Consider the following 23,422-nt stretch of genomic DNA (forward strand, 5'->3'; position numbering starts at 1 on the left):
GCAGGATCTTTGGGAGATAAGAAAATATACTGCCTGCGATCGTGAAGTTTCAAGTCAGTCAAGAAAAGCAATCTCATGCACTGCACAAGCTCTTTCCCATGAGGCACCTCTCCTGCACTCTGTTTATGCAAATGAGCAAGCAGAGAGCTCAGGAATAAAACACCAAACTCATGTCCCCCAAAAAAGCAGCAGACAATTGCTGGATATTCCCCAACTTCTAATGCTTTTCTTTTAAACAAATGATAAACAGCCTCACCTGTGGCAAGGCTTAAAAAAATTGAATAAACTCTTAAATGTTCCTCTCCACGGAAATCTTTAGTAAAAGGCGAAAGATTTTTTCGTTTTGAAGAGAAACCAGAGTAAGTGACAATATAGCTCTCTAGGGTAAGTGGCGGCACATCAAAGACCCTGTCATTGCGAGGGTGAGGACCTGAAAGGTATTTTCAGGCTCTAAGAAAGAGGGCGAGAACCAGGCCGGTGGGCAAAACAGGCCAACATTTCAAAGTCTCTGCTCAAGGTACAAAAAGGTGGACTGTTCACATGTGTATGTCTGGGAATATGCAAATTTCTTTTGTACTCACCTCAGCTCATTAGGAGTTGTCGGGGCTGCTGGGGAAGGGGAACAGGAAATGTGAATCAGGCTTTTAGTTAAGTGGCACTGTAGGCCTTTTGTCCCCTAGCCATTTTACGCTTTCAACACGCTCTACACATAGCCATGCACCGTATGTGCCTTTTTCACACGTACTTTCATTAAACCTGAATATAGAAGGATATATCTGTCTAGGCTGGAGACACGTGAAACAAGTCTGACGTGCCCCTTCAAGTCTACCTGAGAGGAAGCTGACTCAGGATTGGCGACCTCTCAGGGCACCTCGAACGGGCACAAATAACGGGCAAGCCCTATGAAAAGCACAGCATGAGTCTTGGTCCCACCTTTAAAAAGGAGGGTGACCTCTGGGATCTGGCAGCAGGATCTTTGGGAGATAAGAAAATATACTGCCTGCGATCGTGAAGTTTCAAGTCAGTCAAGAAAAGCAATCTCATGCACTGCACAAGCTCTTTCCCATGAGGCACCTCTCCTGCACTCTGTTTATGCAAATGAGCAAGCAGAGAGCTCAGGAATAAAACACCAAACTCATGTCCCCCAAAATAGCAGCAGACAATTGCTGGATATTCCCCAACTTCTAATGCTTTTCTTTTAAACAAATGATAAACAACCTCACCTGTGGCAAGGCTTAAAAAAATTGAATAAACTCTTAAATGTTCCTCTCCACGGAAATCTTTAGTAAAAGGCGAAAGATTTTTTCGTATTGAAGAGAAACCAAAGTAAGTGACAATATAGCTCTCTAGGGTAAGTGGCGGCACATCAAAGACCCTGTCATTGCGAGGGTGAGGACCTGAAAGGTATTTTCAGGCTCTAAGAAAGAGGGCGAGAACCAGGCCGTTGGGCAAAACAGGCCAACATTTCAAAGTCTCTGCTCAAGGTACAAAAAGGTGGACTGTTCACATGTGTATGTCTGGGAATATGCAAATTTCTTTTGTACTCACCTCAGCTCATTAGGAGTTGTCGGGGCTGCTGGGGAAGGGGAACAGGAAATGTGAATCAGGCTTTTAGTTAAGTGGCACTGTAGGCCTTTTGTCCCCTAGCCATTTTACGCTTTCAACACGCTCTACACATAGCCATGCACCGTATGTGCCTTTTTCACACGTACTTTCATTAAACCTGAATATAGAAGGATATATCTGTCTAGGCTGGAGACACGTGAAACAAGTCTGACGTGCCCCTTCAAGTCTACCTGAGAGGAAGCTGACTCAGGATTGGCGACCTCTCAGGGCACCTCGAACGGGCACAAATAACGGGCAAGCCCTATGAAAAGCACAGCATGAGTCTTGGTCCCACCTTTAAAAAGGAGGGTGACCTCTGGGATCTGGCAGCAGGATCTTTGGGAGATAAGAAAATATACTGCCTGCGATCGTGAAGTTTCAAGTCAGTCAAGAAAAGCAATCTCATGCACTGCACAAGCTCTTTCCCATGAGGCACCTCTCCTGCACTCTGTTTATGCAAATGAGCAAGCAGAGAGCTCAGGAATAAAACACCAAACTTATGTCCCCCAAAAAAGCAGCAGACAATTGCTGGATATTCCCCAACTTCTAATGCTTTTCTTTTAAACAAATGATAAACAGCCTCACCTGTGGCAAGGCTTAAAAAAATTGAATAAACTCTTAAATGTTCCTCTCCACGGAAATCTTTAGTAAAAGGCGAAAGATTTTTTCGTTTTGAAGAGAAACCAGAGTAAGTGACAATATAGCTCTCTAGGGTAAGTGGCGGCACATCAAAGACCCTGTCATTGCGAGGGTGAGGACCTGAAAGGTATTTTCAGGCTCTAAGAAAGAGGGCGAGAACCAGGCCGGTGGGCAAAACAGGCCAACATTTCAAAGTCTCTGCTCAAGGTACAAAAAGGTGGACTGTTCACATGTGTATGTCTGGGAATATGCAAATTTCTTTTGTACTCACCTCAGCTCATTAGGAGTTGTCGGGGCTGCTGGGGAAGGGGAACAGGAAATGTGAATCAGGCTTTTAGTTAAGTGGCACTGTAGGCCTTTTGTCCCCTAGCCATTTTACGCTTTCAACACCATCCCTCCAATCGATATGCTCAGAGCCACCACTGTGCTCTACACATAGCCATGCACCGTATGTGCCTTTTTCACACGTACTTTCATTAAACCTGAATATAGAAGGATATATCTGTCTAGGCTGGAGACACGTGAAACAAGTCTGACGTGCCCCTTCAAGTCTACCTGAGAGGAAGCGGACTCAGGATTGGCGACCTCTCAGGGCACCTCCAACGGGCACAAATAACGGGCAAGCCCTATGAAAAGCACAGCATGAGTCTTGGTCCCACCTTTAAAAAGGAGGGTGACCTCTGGGATCTGGCAGCAGGATCTTTGGGAGATAAGAAAATATACTGCCTGCGATCGTGTAGTTTCAAGTCAGTCAAGAAAAGCAATCTCATGCACTGCACAAGCTCTTTCCCATGAGGCACCTCTCCTGCACTCTGTTTATGCAAATGAGCAAGCAGAGAGCTCAGGAATAAAACACCAAACTCATGTCCCCCAAAAAAGCAGCAGACAATTGCTGGATATTCCCCAACTTCTAATGCTTTTCTTTTAAACAAATGATAAACAGCCTCACCTGTGGCAAGGCTTAAAAAAATTGAATAAACTCTTAAATGTTCCTCTCCACGGAAATCTTTAGTAAAAGGCAAAAGATTTTTTCGTTTTGAAGAGAAACCAGAGTAAGTGACAATATAGCACTCTAGGGTAAGTGGCGGCACATCAAAGACCCTGTCATTGCGAGGGTGAGGACCTGAAAGGTATTTTCAGGCTCTAAGAAAGAGGGCGAGAACCAGGCCGGTGGGCAAAACAGGCCAACATTTCAAAGTCTCTGCTCAAGGTACAAAAAGGTGGACTGTTCACATGTGTATGTCTGGGAATATGCAAATTTCTTTTGTACTCACCTCAGCTCATTAGGAGTTGTCGGGGCTGCTGGGGAAGGGGAACAGGAAATGTGAATCAGGCTTTTAGTTAAGTGGCACTGTAGGCCTTTTGTCCCCTAGCCATTTTACGCTTTCAACACGCTCTACACATAGCCATGCACCGTATGTGCCTTTTTCACACGTACTTTCATTAAACCTGAATATAGAAGGATATATCTGTCTAGGCTGGAGACACGTGAAACAAGTCTGACGTGCCCCTTCAAGTCTACCTGAGAGGAAGCTGACTCAGGATTGGCGACCTCTCAGGGCACCTCGAACGGGCACAAATAACGGGCAAGCCCTATGAAAAGCACAGCATGAGTCTTGGTCCCACCTTTAAAAAGGAGGGTGACCTCTGGGATCTGGCAGCAGGATCTTTGGGAGATAAGAAAATATACTGCCTGCGATCGTGAAGTTTCAAGTCAGTCAAGAAAAGCAATCTCATGCACTGCACAAGCTCTTTCCCATGAGGCACCTCTCCTGCACTCTGTTTATGCAAATGAGCAAGCAGAGAGCTCAGGAATAAAACACCAAACTTATGTCCCCCAAAAAAGCAGCAGACAATTGCTGGATATTCCCCAACTTCTAATGCTTTTCTTTTAAACAAATGATAAACAGCCTCACCTGTGGCAAGGCTTAAAAAAATTGAATAAACTCTTAAATGTTCCTCTCCACGGAAATCTTTAGTAAAAGGCGAAAGATTTTTTCGTTTTGAAGAGAAACCAGAGTAAGTGACAATATAGCTCTCTAGGGTAAGTGGCGGCACATCAAAGACCCTGTCATTGCGAGGGTGAGGACCTGAAAGGTATTTTCAGGCTCTAAGAAAGAGGGCGAGAACCAGGCCGGTGGGCAAAACAGGCCAACATTTCAAAGTCTCTGCTCAAGGTACAAAAAGGTGGACTGTTCACATGTGTATGTCTGGGAATATGCAAATTTCTTTTGTACTCACCTCAGCTCATTAGGAGTTGTCGGGGCTGCTGGGGAAGGGGAACAGGAAATGTGAATCAGGCTTTTAGTTAAGTGGCACTGTAGGCCTTTTGTCCCCTAGCCATTTTACGCTTTCAACACCATCCCTCCAATCGATATGCTCAGAGCCACCACTGTGCTCTACACATAGCCATGCACCGTATGTGCCTTTTTCACACGTACTTTCATTAAACCTGAATATAGAAGGATATATCTGTCTAGGCTGGAGACACGTGAAACAAGTCTGACGTGCCCCTTCAAGTCTACCTGAGAGGAAGCGGACTCAGGATTGGCGACCTCTCAGGGCACCTCCAACGGGCACAAATAACGGGCAAGCCCTATGAAAAGCACAGCATGAGTCTTGGTCCCACCTTTAAAAAGGAGGGTGACCTCTGGGATCTGGCAGCAGGATCTTTGGGAGATAAGAAAATATACTGCCTGCGATCGTGTAGTTTCAAGTCAGTCAAGAAAAGCAATCTCATGCACTGCACAAGCTCTTTCCCATGAGGCACCTCTCCTGCACTCTGTTTATGCAAATGAGCAAGCAGAGAGCTCAGGAATAAAACACCAAACTCATGTCCCCCAAAAAAGCAGCAGACAATTGCTGGATATTCCCCAACTTCTAATGCTTTTCTTTTAAACAAATGATAAACAGCCTCACCTGTGGCAAGGCTTAAAAAAATTGAATAAACTCTTAAATGTTCCTCTCCACGGAAATCTTTAGTAAAAGGCAAAAGATTTTTTCGTTTTGAAGAGAAACCAGAGTAAGTGACAATATAGCACTCTAGGGTAAGTGGCGGCACATCAAAGACCCTGTCATTGCGAGGGTGAGGACCTGAAAGGTATTTTCAGGCTCTAAGAAAGAGGGCGAGAACCAGGCCGGTGGGCAAAACAGGCCAACATTTCAAAGTCTCTGCTCAAGGTACAAAAAGGTGGACTGTTCACATGTGTATGTCTGGGAATATGCAAATTTCTTTTGTACTCACCTCAGCTCATTAGGAGTTGTCGGGGCTGCTGGGGAAGGGGAACAGGAAATGTGAATCAGGCTTTTAGTTAAGTGGCACTGTAGGCCTTTTGTCCCCTAGCCATTTTACGCTTTCAACACGCTCTACACATAGCCATGCACCGTATGTGCCTTTTTCACACGTACTTTCATTAAACCTGAATATAGAAGGATATATCTGTCTAGGCTGGAGACACGTGAAACAAGTCTGACGTGCCCCTTCAAGTCTACCTGAGAGGAAGCTGACTCAGGATTGGCGACCTCTCAGGGCACCTCGAACGGGCACAAATAACGGGCAAGCCCTATGAAAAGCACAGCATGAGTCTTGGTCCCACCTTTAAAAAGGAGGGTGACCTCTGGGATCTGGCAGCAGGATCTTTGGGAGATAAGAAAATATACTGCCTGCGATCGTGAAGTTTCAAGTCAGTCAAGAAAAGCAATCTCATGCACTGCACAAGCTCTTTCCCATGAGGCACCTCTCCTGCACTCTGTTTATGCAAATGAGCAAGCAGAGAGCTCAGGAATAAAACACCAAACTTATGTCCCCCAAAAAAGCAGCAGACAATTGCTGGATATTCCCCAACTTCTAATGCTTTTCTTTTAAACAAATGATAAACAGCCTCACCTGTGGCAAGGCTTAAAAAAATTGAATAAACTCTTAAATGTTCCTCTCCACGGAAATCTTTAGTAAAAGGCGAAAGATTTTTTCGTTTTGAAGAGAAACCAGAGTAAGTGACAATATAGCTCTCTAGGGTAAGTGGCGGCACATCAAAGACCCTGTCATTGCGAGGGTGAGGACCTGAAAGGTATTTTCAGGCTCTAAGAAAGAGGGCGAGAACCAGGCCGGTGGGCAAAACAGGCCAACATTTCAAAGTCTCTGCTCAAGGTACAAAAAGGTGGACTGTTCACATGTGTATGTCTGGGAATATGCAAATTTCTTTTGTACTCACCTCAGCTCATTAGGAGTTGTCGGGGCTGCTGGGGAAGGGGAACAGGAAATGTGAATCAGGCTTTTAGTTAAGTGGCACTGTAGGCCTTTTGTCCCCTAGCCATTTTACGCTTTCAACACCATCCCTCCAATCGATATGCTCAGAGCCACCACTGTGCTCTACACATAGCCATGCACCGTATGTGCCTTTTTCACACGTACTTTCATTAAACCTGAATATAGAAAGATATATCTGTCTAGGCTGGAGACACGTGAAACAAGTCTGACGTGCCCCTTCAAGTCTACCTGAGAGGAAGCGGACTCAGGATTGGCGACCTCTCAGGGCACCTCCAACGGGCACAAATAACGGGCAAGCCCTATGAAAAGCACAGCATGAGTCTTGGTCCCACCTTTAAAAAGGAGGGTGACCTCTGGGATCTGGCAGCAGGATCTTTGGGAGATAAGAAAATATACTGCCTGCGATCGTGTAGTTTCAAGTCAGTCAAGAAAAGCAATCTCATGCACTGCACAAGCTCTTTCCCATGAGGCACCTCTCCTGCACTCTGTTTATGCAAATGAGCAAGCAGAGAGCTCAGGAATAAAACACCAAACTCATGTCCCCCAAAAAAGCAGCAGACAATTGCTGGATATTCCCCAACTTCTAATGCTTTTCTTTTAAACAAATGATAAACAGCCTCACCTGTGGCAAGGCTTAAAAAAATTGAATAAACTCTTAAATGTTCCTCTCCACGGAAATCTTTAGTAAAAGGCAAAAAATATTTTCGTTTTGAAGAGAAACCAGAGTAAGTGACAATATAGCTCTCTAGGGTAAGTGGCGCCACATCAAAGACCCTGTCATTGCGAGGGTGAGGACCTGAAAGGTATTTTCAGGCTCTAAGAAAGAGGGCGAGAACCAGGCCGGTGGGCAAAACAGGCCAACATTTCAAAGTCTCTGCTCAAGGTACAAAAAGGTGGACTGTTCACATGTGTATGTCTGGGAATATGCAAATTTCTTTTGTACTCACCTCAGCTCATTAGGAGTTGTCGGGGCTGCTGGGGAAGGGGAACAGGAAATGTGAATCAGGCTTTTAGTTAAGTGGCACTGTAGGCCTTTTGTCCCCTAGCCATTTTACGCTTTCAACACGCTCTACACATAGCCATGCACCGTATGTGCCTTTTTCACACGTACTTTCATTAAACCTGAATATAGAAGGATATATCTGTCTAGGCTGGAGACACGTGAAACAAGTCTGACGTGCCCCTTCAAGTCTACCTGAGAGGAAGCTGACTCAGGATTGGCGACCTCTCAGGGCACCTCGAACGGGCACAAATAACGGGCAAGCCCTATGAAAAGCACAGCATGAGTCTTGGTCCCACCTTTAAAAAGGAGGGTGACCTCTGGGATCTGGCAGCAGGATCTTTGGGAGATAAGAAAATATACTGCCTGCGATCGTGAAGTTTCAAGTCAGTCAAGAAAAGCAATCTCATGCACTGCACAAGCTCTTTCCCATGAGGCACCTCTCCTGCACTCTGTTTATGCAAATGAGCAAGCAGAGAGCTCAGGAATAAAACACCAAACTCATGTCCCCCAAAATAGCAGCAGACAATTGCTGGATATTCCCCAACTTCTAATGCTTTTCTTTTAAACAAATGATAAACAACCTCACCTGTGGCAAGGCTTAAAAAAATTGAATAAACTCTTAAATGTTCCTCTCCACGGAAATCTTTAGTAAAAGGCGAAAGATTTTTTGGTATTGAAGAGAAACCAGAGTAAGTGACAATATAGCTCTCTAGGGTAAGTGGCGGCACATCAAAGACCCTGTCATTGCGAGGGTGAGGACCTGAAAGGTATTTTCAGGCTCTAAGAAAGAGGGCGAGAACCAGGCCGGTGGGCAAAACAGGCCAACATTTCAAAGTCTCTGCTCAAGGTACAAAAAGGTGGACTGTTCACATGTGTATGTCTGGGAATATGCAAATTTCTTTTGTACTCACCTCAGCTCATTAGGAGTTGTCGGGGCTGCTGGGGAAGGGGAAGAGGAAATGTGAATCAGGCTTTTAGTTAAGTGGCACTGTAGGCCTTTTGTCCCCTAGCCATTTTACGCTTTCAACACGCTCTACACATAGCCATGCACCGTATGTGCCTTTTTCACACGTACTTTCATTAAACCTGAATATAGAAGGATATATCTGTCTAGGCTGGAGACACGTGAAACAAGTCTGACGTGCCCCTTCAAGTCTACCTGAGAGGAAGCTGACTCAGGATTGGCGACCTCTCAGGGCACCTCGAACGGGCACAAATAACGGGCAAGCCCTATGAAAAGCACAGCATGAGTCTTGGTCCCACCTTTAAAAAGGAGGGTGACCTCTGGGATCTGGCAGCAGGATCTTTGGGAGATAAGAAAATATACTGCCTGCGATCGTGAAGTTTCAAGTCAGTCAAGAAAAGCAATCTCATGCACTGCACAAGCTCTTTCCCATGAGGCACCTCTCCTGCACTCTGTTTATGCAAATGAGCAAGCAGAGAGCTCAGGAATAAAACACCAAACTTATGTCCCCCAAAAAAGCAGCAGACAATTGCTGGATATTCCCCAACTTCTAATGCTTTTCTTTTAAACAAATGATAAACAGCCTCACCTGTGGCAAGGCTTAAAAAAATTGAATAAACTCTTAAATGTTCCTCTCCACGGAAATCTTTAGTAAAAGGCGAAAGATTTTTTCGTTTTGAAGAGAAACCAGAGTAAGTGACAATATAGCTCTCTAGGGTAAGTGGCGGCACATCAAAGACCCTGTCATTGCGAGGGTGAGGACCTGAAAGGTATTTTCAGGCTCTAAGAAAGAGGGCGAGAACCAGGCCGGTGGGCAAAACAGGCCAACATTTCAAAGTCTCTGCTCAAGGTACAAAAAGGTGGACTGTTCACATGTGTATGTCTGGGAATATGCAAATTTCTTTTGTACTCACCTCAGCTCATTAGGAGTTGTCGGGGCTGCTGGGGAAGGGGAACAGGAAATGTGAATCAGGCTTTTAGTTAAGTGGCACTGTAGGCCTTTTGTCCCCTAGCCATTTTACGCTTTCAACACGCTCTACACATAGCCATGCACCGTATGTGCCTTTTTCACACGTACTTTCATTAAACCTGAATATAGAAGGATATATCTGTCTAGGCTGGAGACACGTGAAACAAGTCTGACGTGCCCCTTCAAGTCTACCTGAGAGGAAGCTGACTCAGGATTGGCGACCTCTCAGGGCACCTCGAACGGGCACAAATAACGGGCAAGCCCTATGAAAAGCACAGAATGAGTCTTGGTCCCACCTTTAAAAAGGAGGGTGACCTCTGGGATCTGGCAGCAGGATCTTTGGGAGATAAGAAAATATACTGCCTGCGATCGTGAAGTTTCAAGTCAGTCAAGAAAAGCAATCTCATGCACTGCACAAGCTCTTTCCCATGAGGCACCTCTCCTGCACTCTGTTTATGCAAATGAGCAAGCAGAGAGCTCAGGAATAAAACACCAAACTTATGTCCCCCAAAAAAGCAGCAGACAATTGCTGGATATTCCCCAACTTCTAATGCTTTTCTTTTAAACAAATGATAAACAGCCTCACCTGTGGCAAGGCTTAAAAAAATTGAATAAACTCTTAAATGTTCCTCTCCACGGAAATCTTTAGTAAAAGGCGAAAGATTTTTTCGTTTTGAAGAGAAACCAGAGTAAGTGACAATATAGCTCTCTAGGGTAAGTGGCGGCACATCAAAGACCCTGTCATTGCGAGGGTGAGGACCTGAAAGGTATTTTCAGGCTCTAAGAAAGAGGGCGAGAACCAGGCCGGTGGGCAAAACAGGCCAACATTTCAAAGTCTCTGCTCAAGGTACAAAAAGGTGGACTGTTCACATGTGTATGTCTGGGAATATGCAAATTTCTTTTGTACTCACCTCAGCTCATTAGGAGTTGTCGGGGCTGCTGGGGAAGGGGAACAGGAAATGTGAATCAGGCTTTTAGTTAAGTGGCACTGTAGGCCTTTTGTCCCCTAGCCATTTTACGCTTTCAACACCATCCCTCCAATCGATATGCTCAGAGCCACCACTGTGCTCTACACATAGCCATGCACCGTATGTGCCTTTTTCACACGTACTTTCATTAAACCTGAATATAGAAAGATATATCTGTCTAGGCTGGAGACACGTGAAACAAGTCTGACGTGCCCCTTCAAGTCTACCTGAGAGGAAGCGGACTCAGGATTGGCGACCTCTCAGGGCACCTCCAACGGGCACAAATAACGGGCAAGTCCTATGAAAAGCACAGCATGAGTCTTGGTCCCACCTTTAAAAAGGAGGGTGACCTCTGGGATCTGGCAGCAGGATCTTTGGGAGATAAGAAAATATACTGCCTGCGATCGTGTAGTTTCAAGTCAGTCAAGAAAAGCAATCTCATGCACTGCACAAGCTCTTTCCCATGAGGCACCTCTCCTGCACTCTGTTTATGCAAATGAGCAAGCAGAGAGCTCAGGAATAAAACACCAAACTCATGTCCCCCAAAAAAGCAGCAGACAATTGCTGGATATTCCCCAACTTCTAATGCTTTTCTTTTAAACAAATGATAAACAGCCTCACCTGTGGCAAGGCTTAAAAAAATTGAATAAACTCTTAAATGTTCCTCTCCACGGAAATCTTTAGTAAAAGGCAAAAAATATTTTCGTTTTGAAGAGAAACCAGAGTAAGTGACAATATAGCTCTCTAGGGTAAGTTGCGCCACATCAAAGACCCTGTCATTGCGAGGGTGAGGACCTGAAAGGTATTTTCAGGCTCTAAGAAAGAGGGCGAGAACCAGGCCGGTGGGCAAAACAGGCCAACATTTCAAAGTCTCTGCTCAAGGTACAAAAAGGTGGACTGTTCACATGTGTATGTCTGGGAATATGCAAATTTCTTTTGTACTCACCTCAGCTCATTAGGAGTTGTCGGGCTGCTGGGGAAGGGGAACAGGAAATGTGAATCAGGCTTTTAGTTAAGTGGCACTGTAGGCCTTTTGTCCCCTAGCCATTTTACGCTTTCAACACGCTCTACACATAGCCATGCACCGTATGTGCCTTTTTCACACGTACTTTCATTAAACCTGAATATAGAAGGATATATCTGTCTAGGCTGGAGACACGTGAAACAAGTCTGACGTGCCCCTTCAAGTCTACCTGAGAGGAAGCTGACTCAGGATTGGCGACCTCTCAGGGCACCTCGAACGGGCACAAATAACGGGCAAGCCCTATGAAAAGCACAGCATGAGTCTTGGTCCCACCTTTAAAAAGGAGGGTGACCTCTGGGATCTGGCAGCAGGATCTTTGGGAGATAAGAAAATATACTGCCTGCGATCGTGAAGTTTCAAGTCAGTCAAGAAAAGCAATCTCATGCACTGCACAAGCTCTTTCCCATGAGGCACCTCTCCTGCACTCTGTTTATGCAAATGAGCAAGCAGAGAGCTCAGGAATAAAACACCAAACTCATGTCCCCCAAAAAAGCAGCAGACAATTGCTGGATATTCCCCAACTTCTAATGCTTTTCTTTTAAACAAATGATAAACAGCCTCACCTGTGGCAAGGCTTAAAAAAATTGAATAAACTCTTAAATGTTCCTCTCCACGGAAATCTTTAGTAAAAGGCGAAAGATTTTTTCGTTTTGAAGAGAAACCAGAGTAAGTGACAATATAGCTCTCTAGGGTAAGTGGCGGCACATCAAAGACCCTGTCATTGCGAGGGTGAGGACCTGAAAGGTATTTTCAGGCTCTAAGAAAGAGGGCGAGAACCAGGCCGGTGGGCAAAACAGGCCAACATTTCAAAGTCTCTGCTCAAGGTACAAAAAGGTGGACTGTTCACATGTGTATGTCTGGGAATATGCAAATTTCTTTTGTACTCACCTCAGCTCATTAGGAGTTGTCGGGGCTGCTGGGGAAGGGGAACAGCAAATGTGAATCAGGCTTTTAGTTAAGTGGCACTGTAGGCCTTTTGTCCCCTAGCCATTTTACGCTTTCAACACCATCCCTCCAATCGATATGCTCAGAGCCACCACTGTGCTCTACACATAGCCATGCACCGTATGTGCCTTTTTCACACGTACTTTCATTAAACCTGAATATAGAAGGATATATCTGTCTAGGCTGGAGACACGTGAAACAAGTCTGACGTGCCCCTTCAAGTCTACCTGAGAGGAAGCGGACTCAGGATTGGCGACCTCTCAGGGCACCTCCAACGGGCACAAATAACGGGCAAGCCCTATGAAAAGCACAGCATGAGTCTTGGTCCCACCTTTAAAAAGGAGGGTGACCTCTGGGATCTGGCAGCAGGATCTTTGGGAGATAAGAAAATATACTGCCTGCGATCGTGAAGTTTCAAGTCAGTCAAGAAAAGCAATCTCATGCACTGCACAAGCTCTTTCCCATGAGGCACCTCTCCTGCACTCTGTTTATGCAAATGAGCAAGCAGAGAGCTCAGGAATAAAACACCAAACTCATGTCCCCCAAAAAAGCAGCAGACAATTGCTGGATATTCCCCAACTTCTAATGCTTTTCTTTTAAACAAATGATAAACAGCCTCACCTGTGGCAAGGCTTAAAAAAATTGAATAAACTCTTAAATGTTCCTCTCCACGGAAATCTTTAGTAAAAGGCGAAAGATTTTTTCGTTTTGAAGAGAAACCAGAGTAAGTGACAATATAGCTCTCTAGGGTAAGTGGCGGCACATCAAAGACCCTGTCATTGCGAGGGTGAGGACCTGAAAGGTATTTTCAGGCTCTAAGAAAGAGGGCGAGAACCAGGCCGGTGGGCAAAACAGGCCAACATTTCAAAGTCTCTGCTCAAGGTACAAAAAGGTGGACTGTTCACATGTGTATGTCTGGGAATATGCAAATTTCTTTTTTACTCACCTCAGCTCATTAGGAGTTGTCGGGGCTGCTGGGGAAGGGGAACAGGAAATGTGAATCAGGCTTTTAGTTAAGTGGCACTGTAGGCCTTTTGTCCCCTAGCCATTTTACGCTTTCAACACGCTCTACACATAGCCATGCACCGTATGTGCCTTTTTCACACGTACTTTCATTAAACCTGAATATAGAAGGATATATCTGTCTAGGCTGGAGACACGTGAAACAAGTCTGACGTGCCCCTTCAAGTCTACCTGAGAGGAAGCTGACTCAGGATTGGCGACCTCTCAGGGCACCTCGAACGGGCACAAATAACGGGCAAGCCCTATGAAAAGCACAGCATGAGTCTTGGTCCCACCTTTAAAAAGGAGGGTGACCTCTGGGATCTGGCAGCAGGATCTTTGGGAGATAAGAAAATATACTGCCTGCGATCGTGAAGTTTCAAGTCAGTCAAGAAAAGCAATCTCATGCACTGCACAAGCTCTTTCCCATGAGGCACCTCTCCTGCACTCTGTTTATGCAAATGAGCAAGCAGAGAGCTCAGGAATAAAACACCAAACTCATGTCCCCCAAAATAGCAGCAGACAATTGCTGGATATTCCCCAACTTCTAATGCTTTTCTTTTAAACAAATGATAAACAACCTCACCTGTGGCAAGGCTTAAAAAAATTGAATAAACTCTTAAATGTTCCTCTCCACGGAAATCTTTAGTAAAAGGCGAAAGATTTTTTCGTATTGAAGAGAAACCAAAGTAAGTGACAATATAGCTCTCTAGGGTAAGTGGCGGCACATCAAAGACCCTGTCATTGCGAGGGTGAGGACCTGAAAGGTATTTTCAGGCTCTAAGAAAGAGGGCGAGAACCAGGCCGTTGGGCAAAACAGGCCAACATTTCAAAGTCTCTGCTCAAGGTACAAAAAGGTGGACTGTTCACATGTGTATGTCTGGGAATATGCAAATTTCTTTTGTACTCACCTCAGCTCATTAGGAGTTGTCGGGGCTGCTGGGGAAGGGGAACAGGAAATGTGAATCAGGCTTTTAGTTAAGTGGCACTGTAGGCCTTTTGTCCCCTAGCCATTTTACGCTTTCAACACGCTCTACACATAGCCATGCACCGTATGTGCCTTTTTCACACGTACTTTCATTAAACCTGAATATAGAAGGATATATCTGTCTAGGCTGGAGACACGTGAAACAAGTCTGACGTGCCCCTTCAAGTCTACCTGAGAGGAAGCTGACTCAGGATTGGCGACCTCTCAGGGCACCTCGAACGGGCACAAATAACGGGCAAGCCCTATGAAAAGCACAGCATGAGTCTTGGTCCCACCTTTAAAAAGGAGGGTGACCTCTGGGATCTGGCAGCAGGATCTTTGGGAGATAAGAAAATATACTGCCTGCGATCGTGAAGTTTCAAGTCAGTCAAGAAAAGCAATCTCATGCACTGCACAAGCTCTTTCCCATGAGGCACCTCTCCTGCACTCTGTTTATGCAAATGAGCAAGCAGAGAGCTCAGGAATAAAACACCAAACTTATGTCCCCCAAAAAAGCAGCAGACAATTGCTGGATATTCCCCAACTTCTAATGCTTTTCTTTTAAACAAATGATAAACAGCCTCACCTGTGGCAAGGCTTAAAAAAATTGAATAAACTCTTAAATGTTCCTCTCCACGGAAATCTTTAGTAAAAGGCGAAAGATTTTTTCGTTTTGAAGAGAAACCAGAGTAAGTGACAATATAGCTCTCTAGGGTAAGTGGCGGCACATCAAAGACCCTGTCATTGCGAGGGTGAGGACCTGAAAGGTATTTTCAGGCTCTAAGAAAGAGGGCGAGAACCAGGCCGGTGGGCAAAACAGGCCAACATTTCAAAGTCTCTGCTCAAGGTACAAAAAGGTGGACTGTTCACATGTGTATGTCTGGGAATATGCAAATTTCTTTTGTACTCACCTCAGCTCATTAGGAGTTGTCGGGGCTGCTGGGGAAGGGGAACAGGAAATGTGAATCAGGCTTTTAGTTAAGTGGCACTGTAGGCCTTTTGTCCCCTAGCCATTTTACGCTTTCAACACCATCCCTCCAATCGATATGCTCAGAGCCACCACTGTGCTCTACACATAGCCATGCACCGTATGTGCCTTTTTCACACGTACTTTCATTAAACCTGAATATAGAAGGATATATCTGTCTAGGCTGGAGACACGTGAAACAAGTCTGACGTGCCCCTTCAAGTCTACCTGAGAGGAAGCGGACTCAGGATTGGCGACCTCTCAGGGCACCTCCAACGGGCACAAATAACGGGCAAGCCCTATGAAAAGCACAGCATGAGTCTTGGTCCCACCTTTAAAAAGGAGGGTGACCTCTGGGATCTGGCAGCAGGATCTTTGGGAGATAAGAAAATATACTGCCTGCGATCGTGTAGTTTCAAGTCAGTCAAGAAAAGCAATCTCATGCACTGCACAAGCTCTTTCCCATGAGGCACCTCTCCTGCACTCTGTTTATGCAAATGAGCAAGCAGAGAGCTCAGGAATAAAACACCAAACTCATGTCCCCCAAAAAAGCAGCAGACAATTGCTGGATATTCCCCAACTTCTAATGCTTTTCTTTTAAACAAATGATAAACAGCCTCACCTGTGGCAAGGCTTAAAAAAATTGAATAAACTCTTAAATGTTCCTCTCCACGGAAATCTTTAGTAAAAGGCAAAAGATTTTTTCGTTTTGAAGAGAAACCAGAGTAAGTGACAATATAGCACTCTAGGGTAAGTGGCGGCACATCAAAGACCCTGTCATTGCGAGGGTGAGGACCTGAAAGGTATTTTCAGGCTCTAAGAAAGAGGGCGAGAACCAGGCCGGTGGGCAAAACAGGCCAACATTTCAAAGTCTCTGCTCAAGGTACAAAAAGGTGGACTGTTCACATGTGTATGTCTGGGAATATGCAAATTTCTTTTGTACTCACCTCAGCTCATTAGGAGTTGTCGGGGCTGCTGGGGAAGGGGAACAGGAAATGTGAATCAGGCTTTTAGTTAAGTGGCACTGTAGGCCTTTTGTCCCCTAGCCATTTTACGCTTTCAACACGCTCTACACATAGCCATGCACCGTATGTGCCTTTTTCACACGTACTTTCATTAAACCTGAATATAGAAGGATATATCTGTCTAGGCTGGAGACACGTGAAACAAGTCTGACGTGCCCCTTCAAGTCTACCTGAGAGGAAGCTGACTCAGGATTGGCGACCTCTCAGGGCACCTCGAACGGGCACAAATAACGGGCAAGCCCTATGAAAAGCACAGCATGAGTCTTGGTCCCACCTTTAAAAAGGAGGGTGACCTCTGGGATCTGGCAGCAGGATCTTTGGGAGATAAGAAAATATACTGCCTGCGATCGTGAAGTTTCAAGTCAGTCAAGAAAAGCAATCTCATGCACTGCACAAGCTCTTTCCCATGAGGCACCTCTCCTGCACTCTGTTTATGCAAATGAGCAAGCAGAGAGCTCAGGAATAAAACACCAAACTTATGTCCCCCAAAAAAGCAGCAGACAATTGCTGGATATTCCCCAACTTCTAATGCTTTTCTTTTAAACAAATGATAAACAGCCTCACCTGTGGCAAGGCTTAAAAAAATTGAATAAACTCTTAAATGTTCCTCTCCACGGAAATCTTTAGTAAAAGGCGAAAGATTTTTTCGTTTTGAAGAGAAACCAGAGTAAGTGACAATATAGCTCTCTAGGGTAAGTGGCGGCACATCAAAGACCCTGTCATTGCGAGGGTGAGGACCTGAAAGGTATTTTCAGGCTCTAAGAAAGAGGGCGAGAACCAGGCCGGTGGGCAAAACAGGCCAACATTTCAAAGTCTCTGCTCAAGGTACAAAAAGGTGGACTGTTCACATGTGTATGTCTGGGAATATGCAAATTTCTTTTGTACTCACCTCAGCTCATTAGGAGTTGTCGGGGCTGCTGGGGAAGGGGAACAGGAAATGTGAATCAGGCTTTTAGTTAAGTGGCACTGTAGGCCTTTTGTCCCCTAGCCATTTTACGCTTTCAACACCATCCCTCCAATCGATATGCTCAGAGCCACCACTGTGCTCTACACATAGCCATGCACCGTATGTGCCTTTTTCACACGTACTTTCATTAAACCTGAATATAGAAAGATATATCTGTCTAGGCTGGAGACACGTGAAACAAGTCTGACGTGCCCCTTCAAGTCTACCTGAGAGGAAGCGGACTCAGGATTGGCGACCTCTCAGGGCACCTCCAACGGGCACAAATAACGGGCAAGCCCTATGAAAAGCACAGCATGAGTCTTGGTCCCACCTTTAAAAAGGAGGGTGACCTCTGGGATCTGGCAGCAGGATCTTTGGGAGATAAGAAAATATACTGCCTGCGATCGTGTAGTTTCAAGTCAGTCAAGAAAAGCAATCTCATGCACTGCACAAGCTCTTTCCCATGAGGCACCTCTCCTGCACTCTGTTTATGCAAATGAGCAAGCAGAGAGCTCAGGAATAAAACACCAAACTCATGTCCCCCAAAAAAGCAGCAGACAATTGCTGGATATTCCCCAACTTCTAATGCTTTTCTTTTAAACAAATGATAAACAGCCTCACCTGTGGCAAGGCTTAAAAAAATTGAATAAACTCTTAAATGTTCCTCTCCACGGAAATCTTTAGTAAAAGGCAAAAAATATTTTCGTTTTGAAGAGAAACCAGAGTAAGTGACAATATAGCTCTCTAGGGTAAGTGGCGCCACATCAAAGACCCTGTCATTGCGAGGGTGAGGACCTGAAAGGTATTTTCAGGCTCTAAGAAAGAGGGCGAGAACCAGGCCGGTGGGCAAAACAGGCCAACATTTCAAAGTCTCTGCTCAAGGTACAAAAAGGTGGACTGTTCACATGTGTATGTCTGGGAATATGCAAATTTCTTTTGTACTCACCTCAGCTCATTAGGAGTTGTCGGGGCTGCTGGGGAAGGGGAACAGGAAATGTGAATCAGGCTTTTAGTTAAGTGGCACTGTAGGCCTTTTGTCCCCTAGCCATTTTACGCTTTCAACACGCTCTACACATAGCCATGCACCGTATGTGCCTTTTTCACACGTACTTTCATTAAACCTGAATATAGAAGGATATATCTGTCTAGGCTGGAGACACGTGAAACAAGTCTGACGTGCCCCTTCAAGTCTACCTGAGAGGAAGCTGACTCAGGATTGGCGACCTCTCAGGGCACCTCGAACGGGCACAAATAACGGGCAAGCCCTATGAAAAGCACAGCATGAGTCTTGGTCCCACCTTTAAAAAGGAGGGTGACCTCTGGGATCTGGCAGCAGGATCTTTGGGAGATAAGAAAATATACTGCCTGCGATCGTGAAGTTTCAAGTCAGTCAAGAAAAGCAATCTCATGCACTGCACAAGCTCTTTCCCATGAGGCACCTCTCCTGCACTCTGTTTATGCAAATGAGCAAGCAGAGAGCTCAGGAATAAAACACCAAACTCATGTCCCCCAAAATAGCAGCAGACAATTGCTGGATATTCCCCAACTTCTAATGCTTTTCTTTTAAACAAATGATAAACAACCTCACCTGTGGCAAGGCTTAAAAAAATTGAATAAACTCTTAAATGTTCCTCTCCACGGAAATCTTTAGTAAAAGGCGAAAGATTTTTTGGTATTGAAGAGAAACCAGAGTAAGTGACAATATAGCTCTCTAGGGTAAGTGGCGGCACATCAAAGACCCTGTCATTGCGAGGGTGAGGACCTGAAAGGTATTTTCAGGCTCTAAGAAAGAGGGCGAGAACCAGGCCGGTGGGCAAAACAGGCCAACATTTCAAAGTCTCTGCTCAAGGTACAAAAAGGTGGACTGTTCACATGTGTATGTCTGGGAATATGCAAATTTCTTTTGTACTCACCTCAGCTCATTAGGAGTTGTCGGGGCTGCTGGGGAAGGGGAAGAGGAAATGTGAATCAGGCTTTTAGTTAAGTGGCACTGTAGGCCTTTTGTCCCCTAGCCATTTTACGCTTTCAACACGCTCTACACATAGCCATGCACCGTATGTGCCTTTTTCACACGTACTTTCATTAAACCTGAATATAGAAGGATATATCTGTCTAGGCTGGAGACACGTGAAACAAGTCTGACGTGCCCCTTCAAGTCTACCTGAGAGGAAGCTGACTCAGGATTGGCGACCTCTCAGGGCACCTCGAACGGGCACAAATAACGGGCAAGCCCTATGAAAAGCACAGCATGAGTCTTGGTCCCACCTTTAAAAAGGAGGGTGACCTCTGGGATCTGGCAGCAGGATCTTTGGGAGATAAGAAAATATACTGCCTGCGATCGTGAAGTTTCAAGTCAGTCAAGAAAAGCAATCTCATGCACTGCACAAGCTCTTTCCCATGAGGCACCTCTCCTGCACTCTGTTTATGCAAATGAGCAAGCAGAGAGCTCAGGAATAAAACACCAAACTTATGTCCCCCAAAAAAGCAGCAGACAATTGCTGGATATTCCCCAACTTCTAATGCTTTTCTTTTAAACAAATGATAAACAGCCTCACCTGTGGCAAGGCTTAAAAAAATTGAATAAACTCTTAAATGTTCCTCTCCACGGAAATCTTTAGTAAAAGGCGAAAGATTTTTTCGTTTTGAAGAGAAACCAGAGTAAGTGACAATATAGCTCTCTAGGGTAAGTGGCGGCACATCAAAGACCCTGTCATTGCGAGGGTGAGGACCTGAAAGGTATTTTCAGGCTCTAAGAAAGAGGGCGAGAACCAGGCCGGTGGGCAAAACAGGCCAACATTTCAAAGTCTCTGCTCAAGGTACAAAAAGGTGGACTGTTCACATGTGTATGTCTGGGAATATGCAAATTTCTTTTGTACTCACCTCAGCTCATTAGGAGTTGTCGGGGCTGCTGGGGAAGGGGAACAGGAAATGTGAATCAGGCTTTTAGTTAAGTGGCACTGTAGGCCTTTTGTCCCCTAGCCATTTTACGCTTTCAACACGCTCTACACATAGCCATGCACCGTATGTGCCTTTTTCACACGTACTTTCATTAAACCTGAATATAGAAGGATATATCTGTCTAGGCTGGAGACACGTGAAACAAGTCTGACGTGCCCCTTCAAGTCTACCTGAGAGGAAGCTGACTCAGGATTGGCGACCTCTCAGGGCACCTCGAACGGGCACAAATAACGGGCAAGCCCTATGAAAAGCACAGCATGAGTCTTGGTCCCACCTTTAAAAAGGAGGGTGACCTCTGGGATCTGGCAGCAGGATCTTTGGGAGATAAGAAAATATACTGCCTGCGATCGTGAAGTTTCAAGTCAGTCAAGAAAAGCAATCTCATGCACTGCACAAGCTCTTTCCCATGAGGCACCTCTCCTGCACTCTGTTTATGCAAATGAGCAAGCAGAGAGCTCAGGAATAAAACACCAAACTTATGTCCCCCAAAAAAGCAGCAGACAATTGCTGGATATTCCCCAACTTCTAATGCTTTTCTTTTAAACAAATGATAAACAGCCTCACCTGTGGCAAGGCTTAAAAAAATTGAATAAACTCTTAAATGTTCCTCTCCACGGAAATCTTTAGTAAAAGGCGAAAGATTTTTTCGTTTTGAAGAGAAACCAGAGTAAGTGACAATATAGCTCTCTAGGGTAAGTGGCGGCACATCAAAGACCCTGTCATTGCGAGGGTGAGGACCTGAAAGGTATTTTCAGGCTCTAAGAAAGAGGGCGAGAACCAGGCCGGTGGGCAAAACAGGCCAACATTTCAAAGTCTCTGCTCAAGGTACAAAAAGGTGGACTGTTCACATGTGTATGTCTGGGAATATGCAAATTTCTTTTGTACTCACCTCAGCTCATTAGGAGTTGTCGGGGCTGCTGGGGAAGGGGAACAGGAAATGTGAATCAGGCTTTTAGTTAAGTGGCACTGTAGGCCTTTTGTCCCCTAGCCATTTTACGCTTTCAACACCATCCCTCCAATCGATATGCTCAGAGCCACCACTGTGCTCTACACATAGCCATGCACCGTATGTGCCTTTTTCACACGTACTTTCATTAAACCTGAATATAGAAAGATATATCTGTCTAGGCTGGAGACACGTGAAACAAGTCTGACGTGCCCCTTCAAGTCTACCTGAGAGGAAGCGGACTCAGGATTGGCGACCTCTCAGGGCACCTCCAACGGGCACAAATAACGGGCAAGTCCTATGAAAAGCACAGCATGAGTCTTGGTCCCACCTTTAAAAAGGAGGGTGACCTCTGGGATCTGGCAGCAGGATCTTTGGGAGATAAGAAAATATACTGCCTGCGATCGTGTAGTTTCAAGTCAGTCAAGAAAAGCAATCTCATGCACTGCACAAGCTCTTTCCCATGAGGCACCTCTCCTGCACTCTGTTTATGCAAATGAGCAAGCAGAGAGCTCAGGAATAAAACACCAAACTCATGTCCCCCAAAAAAGCAGCAGACAATTGCTGGATATTCCCCAACTTCTAATGCTTTTCTTTTAAACAAATGATAAACAGCCTCACCTGTGGCAAGGCTTAAAAAAATTGAATAAACTCTTAAATGTTCCTCTCCACGGAAATCTTTAGTAAAAGGCAAAAAATATTTTCGTTTTGAAGAGAAACCAGAGTAAGTGACAATATAGCTCTCTAGGGTAAGTTGCGCCACATCAAAGACCCTGTCATTGCGAGGGTGAGGACCTGAAAGGTATTTTCAGGCTCTAAGAAAGAGGGCGAGAACCAGGCCGGTGGGCAAAACAGGCCAACATTTCAAAGTCTCTGCTCAAGGTACAAAAAGGTGGACTGTTCACATGTGTATGTCTGGGAATATGCAAATTTCTTTTGTACTCACCTCAGCTCATTAGGAGTTGTCGGGCTGCTGGGGAAGGGGAACAGGAAATGTGAATCAGGCTTTTAGTTAAGTGGCACTGTAGGCCTTTTGTCCCCTAGCCATTTTACGCTTTCAACACGCTCTACACATAGCCATGCACCGTATGTGCCTTTTTCACACGTACTTTCATTAAACCTGAATATAGAAGGATATATCTGTCTAGGCTGGAGACACGTGAAACAAGTCTGACGTGCCCCTTCAAGTCTACCTGAGAGGAAGCTGACTCAGGATTGGCGACCTCTCAGGGCACCTCGAACGGGCACAAATAACGGGCAAGCCCTATGAAAAGCACAGCATGAGTCTTGGTCCCACCTTTAAAAAGGAGGGTGACCTCTGGGATCTGGCAGCAGGATCTTTGGGAGATAAGAAAATATACTGCCTGCGATCGTGAAGTTTCAAGTCAGTCAAGAAAAGCAATCTCATGCACTGCACAAGCTCTTTCCCATGAGGCACCTCTCCTGCACTCTGTTTATGCAAATGAGCAAGCAGAGAGCTCAGGAATAAAACACCAAACTCATGTCCCCCAAAAAAGCAGCAGACAATTGCTGGATATTCCCCAACTTCTAATGCTTTTCTTTTAAACAAATGATAAACAGCCTCACCTGTGGCAAGGCTTAAAAAAATTGAATAAACTCTTAAATGTTCCTCTCCACGGAAATCTTTAGTAAAAGGCGAAAGATTTTTTCGTTTTGAAGAGAAACCAGAGTAAGTGACAATATAGCTCTCTAGGGTAAGTGGCGGCACATCAAAGACCCTGTCATTGCGAGGGTGAGGACCTGAAAGGTATTTTCAGGCTCTAAGAAAGAGGGCGAGAACCAGGCCGGTGGGCAAAACAGGCCAACATTTCAAAGTCTCTGCTCAAGGTACAAAAAGGTGGACTGTTCACATGTGTATGTCTGGGAATATGCAAATTTCTTTTGTACTCACCTCAGCTCATTAGGAGTTGTCGGGGCTGCTGGGGAAGGGGAACAGCAAATGTGAATCAGGCTTTTAGTTAAGTGGCACTGTAGGCCTTTTGTCCCCTAGCCATTTTACGCTTTCAACACCATCCCTCCAATCGATATGCTCAGAGCCACCACTGTGCTCTACACATAGCCATGCACCGTATGTGCCTTTTTCACACGTACTTTCATTAAACCTGAATATAGAAGGATATATCTGTCTAGGCTGGAGACACGTGAAACAAGTCTGACGTGCCCCTTCAAGTCTACCTGAGAGGAAGCGGACTCAGGATTGGCGAC

General features: G+C 45.2%; 24 non-coding genes across 24 annotated transcripts; all 24 read right to left on the reverse strand.

Annotated features, from left to right (window-relative positions):
- Nucleotides 1-248: 248 nt before the first annotated feature.
- On the reverse strand, nt 249-363 carry LOC146774739 (U5 spliceosomal RNA). The gene has a single exon (XR_014972845.1). It is a non-coding gene; the product is annotated as a U5 spliceosomal RNA (small nuclear RNA).
- Nucleotides 364-1,215: 852 nt separating this feature from the next.
- Nucleotides 1,216-1,330, reverse strand: LOC146774740 (U5 spliceosomal RNA). The gene has a single exon (XR_014974437.1). It is a non-coding gene; the product is annotated as a U5 spliceosomal RNA (small nuclear RNA).
- An 852-nt stretch (nt 1,331-2,182) lies between these two features.
- LOC146774741 (U5 spliceosomal RNA) lies at nt 2,183-2,297 on the reverse strand. Its single transcript, XR_014972846.1, has one exon. It is a non-coding gene; the product is annotated as a U5 spliceosomal RNA (small nuclear RNA).
- Nucleotides 2,298-3,185: 888 nt separating this feature from the next.
- LOC146774742 (U5 spliceosomal RNA) lies at nt 3,186-3,300 on the reverse strand. The gene has a single exon (XR_014973647.1). It is a non-coding gene; the product is annotated as a U5 spliceosomal RNA (small nuclear RNA).
- An 852-nt stretch (nt 3,301-4,152) lies between these two features.
- On the reverse strand, nt 4,153-4,267 carry LOC146774743 (U5 spliceosomal RNA). Its single transcript, XR_014972847.1, has one exon. It is a non-coding gene; the product is annotated as a U5 spliceosomal RNA (small nuclear RNA).
- Nucleotides 4,268-5,155: 888 nt separating this feature from the next.
- LOC146774744 (U5 spliceosomal RNA) lies at nt 5,156-5,270 on the reverse strand. The gene has a single exon (XR_014973649.1). It is a non-coding gene; the product is annotated as a U5 spliceosomal RNA (small nuclear RNA).
- Nucleotides 5,271-6,122: 852 nt separating this feature from the next.
- LOC146774745 (U5 spliceosomal RNA) lies at nt 6,123-6,237 on the reverse strand. The gene has a single exon (XR_014972849.1). It is a non-coding gene; the product is annotated as a U5 spliceosomal RNA (small nuclear RNA).
- An 888-nt stretch (nt 6,238-7,125) lies between these two features.
- LOC146774746 (U5 spliceosomal RNA) lies at nt 7,126-7,240 on the reverse strand. Its single transcript, XR_014974647.1, has one exon. It is a non-coding gene; the product is annotated as a U5 spliceosomal RNA (small nuclear RNA).
- Nucleotides 7,241-8,092: 852 nt separating this feature from the next.
- LOC146774747 (U5 spliceosomal RNA) lies at nt 8,093-8,207 on the reverse strand. The gene has a single exon (XR_014974658.1). It is a non-coding gene; the product is annotated as a U5 spliceosomal RNA (small nuclear RNA).
- An 852-nt stretch (nt 8,208-9,059) lies between these two features.
- Nucleotides 9,060-9,174, reverse strand: LOC146774748 (U5 spliceosomal RNA). The gene has a single exon (XR_014972850.1). It is a non-coding gene; the product is annotated as a U5 spliceosomal RNA (small nuclear RNA).
- An 852-nt stretch (nt 9,175-10,026) lies between these two features.
- LOC146774749 (U5 spliceosomal RNA) lies at nt 10,027-10,141 on the reverse strand. The gene has a single exon (XR_014972851.1). It is a non-coding gene; the product is annotated as a U5 spliceosomal RNA (small nuclear RNA).
- Nucleotides 10,142-11,029: 888 nt separating this feature from the next.
- LOC146774750 (U5 spliceosomal RNA) lies at nt 11,030-11,144 on the reverse strand. The gene has a single exon (XR_014974648.1). It is a non-coding gene; the product is annotated as a U5 spliceosomal RNA (small nuclear RNA).
- An 851-nt stretch (nt 11,145-11,995) lies between these two features.
- On the reverse strand, nt 11,996-12,110 carry LOC146774751 (U5 spliceosomal RNA). Its single transcript, XR_014972852.1, has one exon. It is a non-coding gene; the product is annotated as a U5 spliceosomal RNA (small nuclear RNA).
- An 888-nt stretch (nt 12,111-12,998) lies between these two features.
- Nucleotides 12,999-13,113, reverse strand: LOC146774752 (U5 spliceosomal RNA). The gene has a single exon (XR_014972853.1). It is a non-coding gene; the product is annotated as a U5 spliceosomal RNA (small nuclear RNA).
- An 852-nt stretch (nt 13,114-13,965) lies between these two features.
- Nucleotides 13,966-14,080, reverse strand: LOC146774753 (U5 spliceosomal RNA). Its single transcript, XR_014974438.1, has one exon. It is a non-coding gene; the product is annotated as a U5 spliceosomal RNA (small nuclear RNA).
- Nucleotides 14,081-14,932: 852 nt separating this feature from the next.
- LOC146774754 (U5 spliceosomal RNA) lies at nt 14,933-15,047 on the reverse strand. The gene has a single exon (XR_014972854.1). It is a non-coding gene; the product is annotated as a U5 spliceosomal RNA (small nuclear RNA).
- An 888-nt stretch (nt 15,048-15,935) lies between these two features.
- Nucleotides 15,936-16,050, reverse strand: LOC146774755 (U5 spliceosomal RNA). Its single transcript, XR_014973650.1, has one exon. It is a non-coding gene; the product is annotated as a U5 spliceosomal RNA (small nuclear RNA).
- Nucleotides 16,051-16,902: 852 nt separating this feature from the next.
- On the reverse strand, nt 16,903-17,017 carry LOC146774756 (U5 spliceosomal RNA). Its single transcript, XR_014972855.1, has one exon. It is a non-coding gene; the product is annotated as a U5 spliceosomal RNA (small nuclear RNA).
- An 888-nt stretch (nt 17,018-17,905) lies between these two features.
- LOC146774757 (U5 spliceosomal RNA) lies at nt 17,906-18,020 on the reverse strand. The gene has a single exon (XR_014974649.1). It is a non-coding gene; the product is annotated as a U5 spliceosomal RNA (small nuclear RNA).
- Nucleotides 18,021-18,872: 852 nt separating this feature from the next.
- LOC146774758 (U5 spliceosomal RNA) lies at nt 18,873-18,987 on the reverse strand. The gene has a single exon (XR_014974659.1). It is a non-coding gene; the product is annotated as a U5 spliceosomal RNA (small nuclear RNA).
- Nucleotides 18,988-19,839: 852 nt separating this feature from the next.
- Nucleotides 19,840-19,954, reverse strand: LOC146774759 (U5 spliceosomal RNA). Its single transcript, XR_014972856.1, has one exon. It is a non-coding gene; the product is annotated as a U5 spliceosomal RNA (small nuclear RNA).
- An 852-nt stretch (nt 19,955-20,806) lies between these two features.
- Nucleotides 20,807-20,921, reverse strand: LOC146774760 (U5 spliceosomal RNA). Its single transcript, XR_014972857.1, has one exon. It is a non-coding gene; the product is annotated as a U5 spliceosomal RNA (small nuclear RNA).
- Nucleotides 20,922-21,809: 888 nt separating this feature from the next.
- On the reverse strand, nt 21,810-21,924 carry LOC146774761 (U5 spliceosomal RNA). The gene has a single exon (XR_014974650.1). It is a non-coding gene; the product is annotated as a U5 spliceosomal RNA (small nuclear RNA).
- An 851-nt stretch (nt 21,925-22,775) lies between these two features.
- LOC146774762 (U5 spliceosomal RNA) lies at nt 22,776-22,890 on the reverse strand. Its single transcript, XR_014972858.1, has one exon. It is a non-coding gene; the product is annotated as a U5 spliceosomal RNA (small nuclear RNA).
- Between the last annotated feature and the right edge of the window lie 532 nt (nt 22,891-23,422).

The sequence above is a fragment of the Triturus cristatus genome, chromosome 12 (assembly GCF_964204655.1).
Source record: "Triturus cristatus chromosome 12, aTriCri1.1, whole genome shotgun sequence".
NCBI classification, from domain to species: Eukaryota; Metazoa; Chordata; class Amphibia; order Caudata; family Salamandridae; genus Triturus; species Triturus cristatus.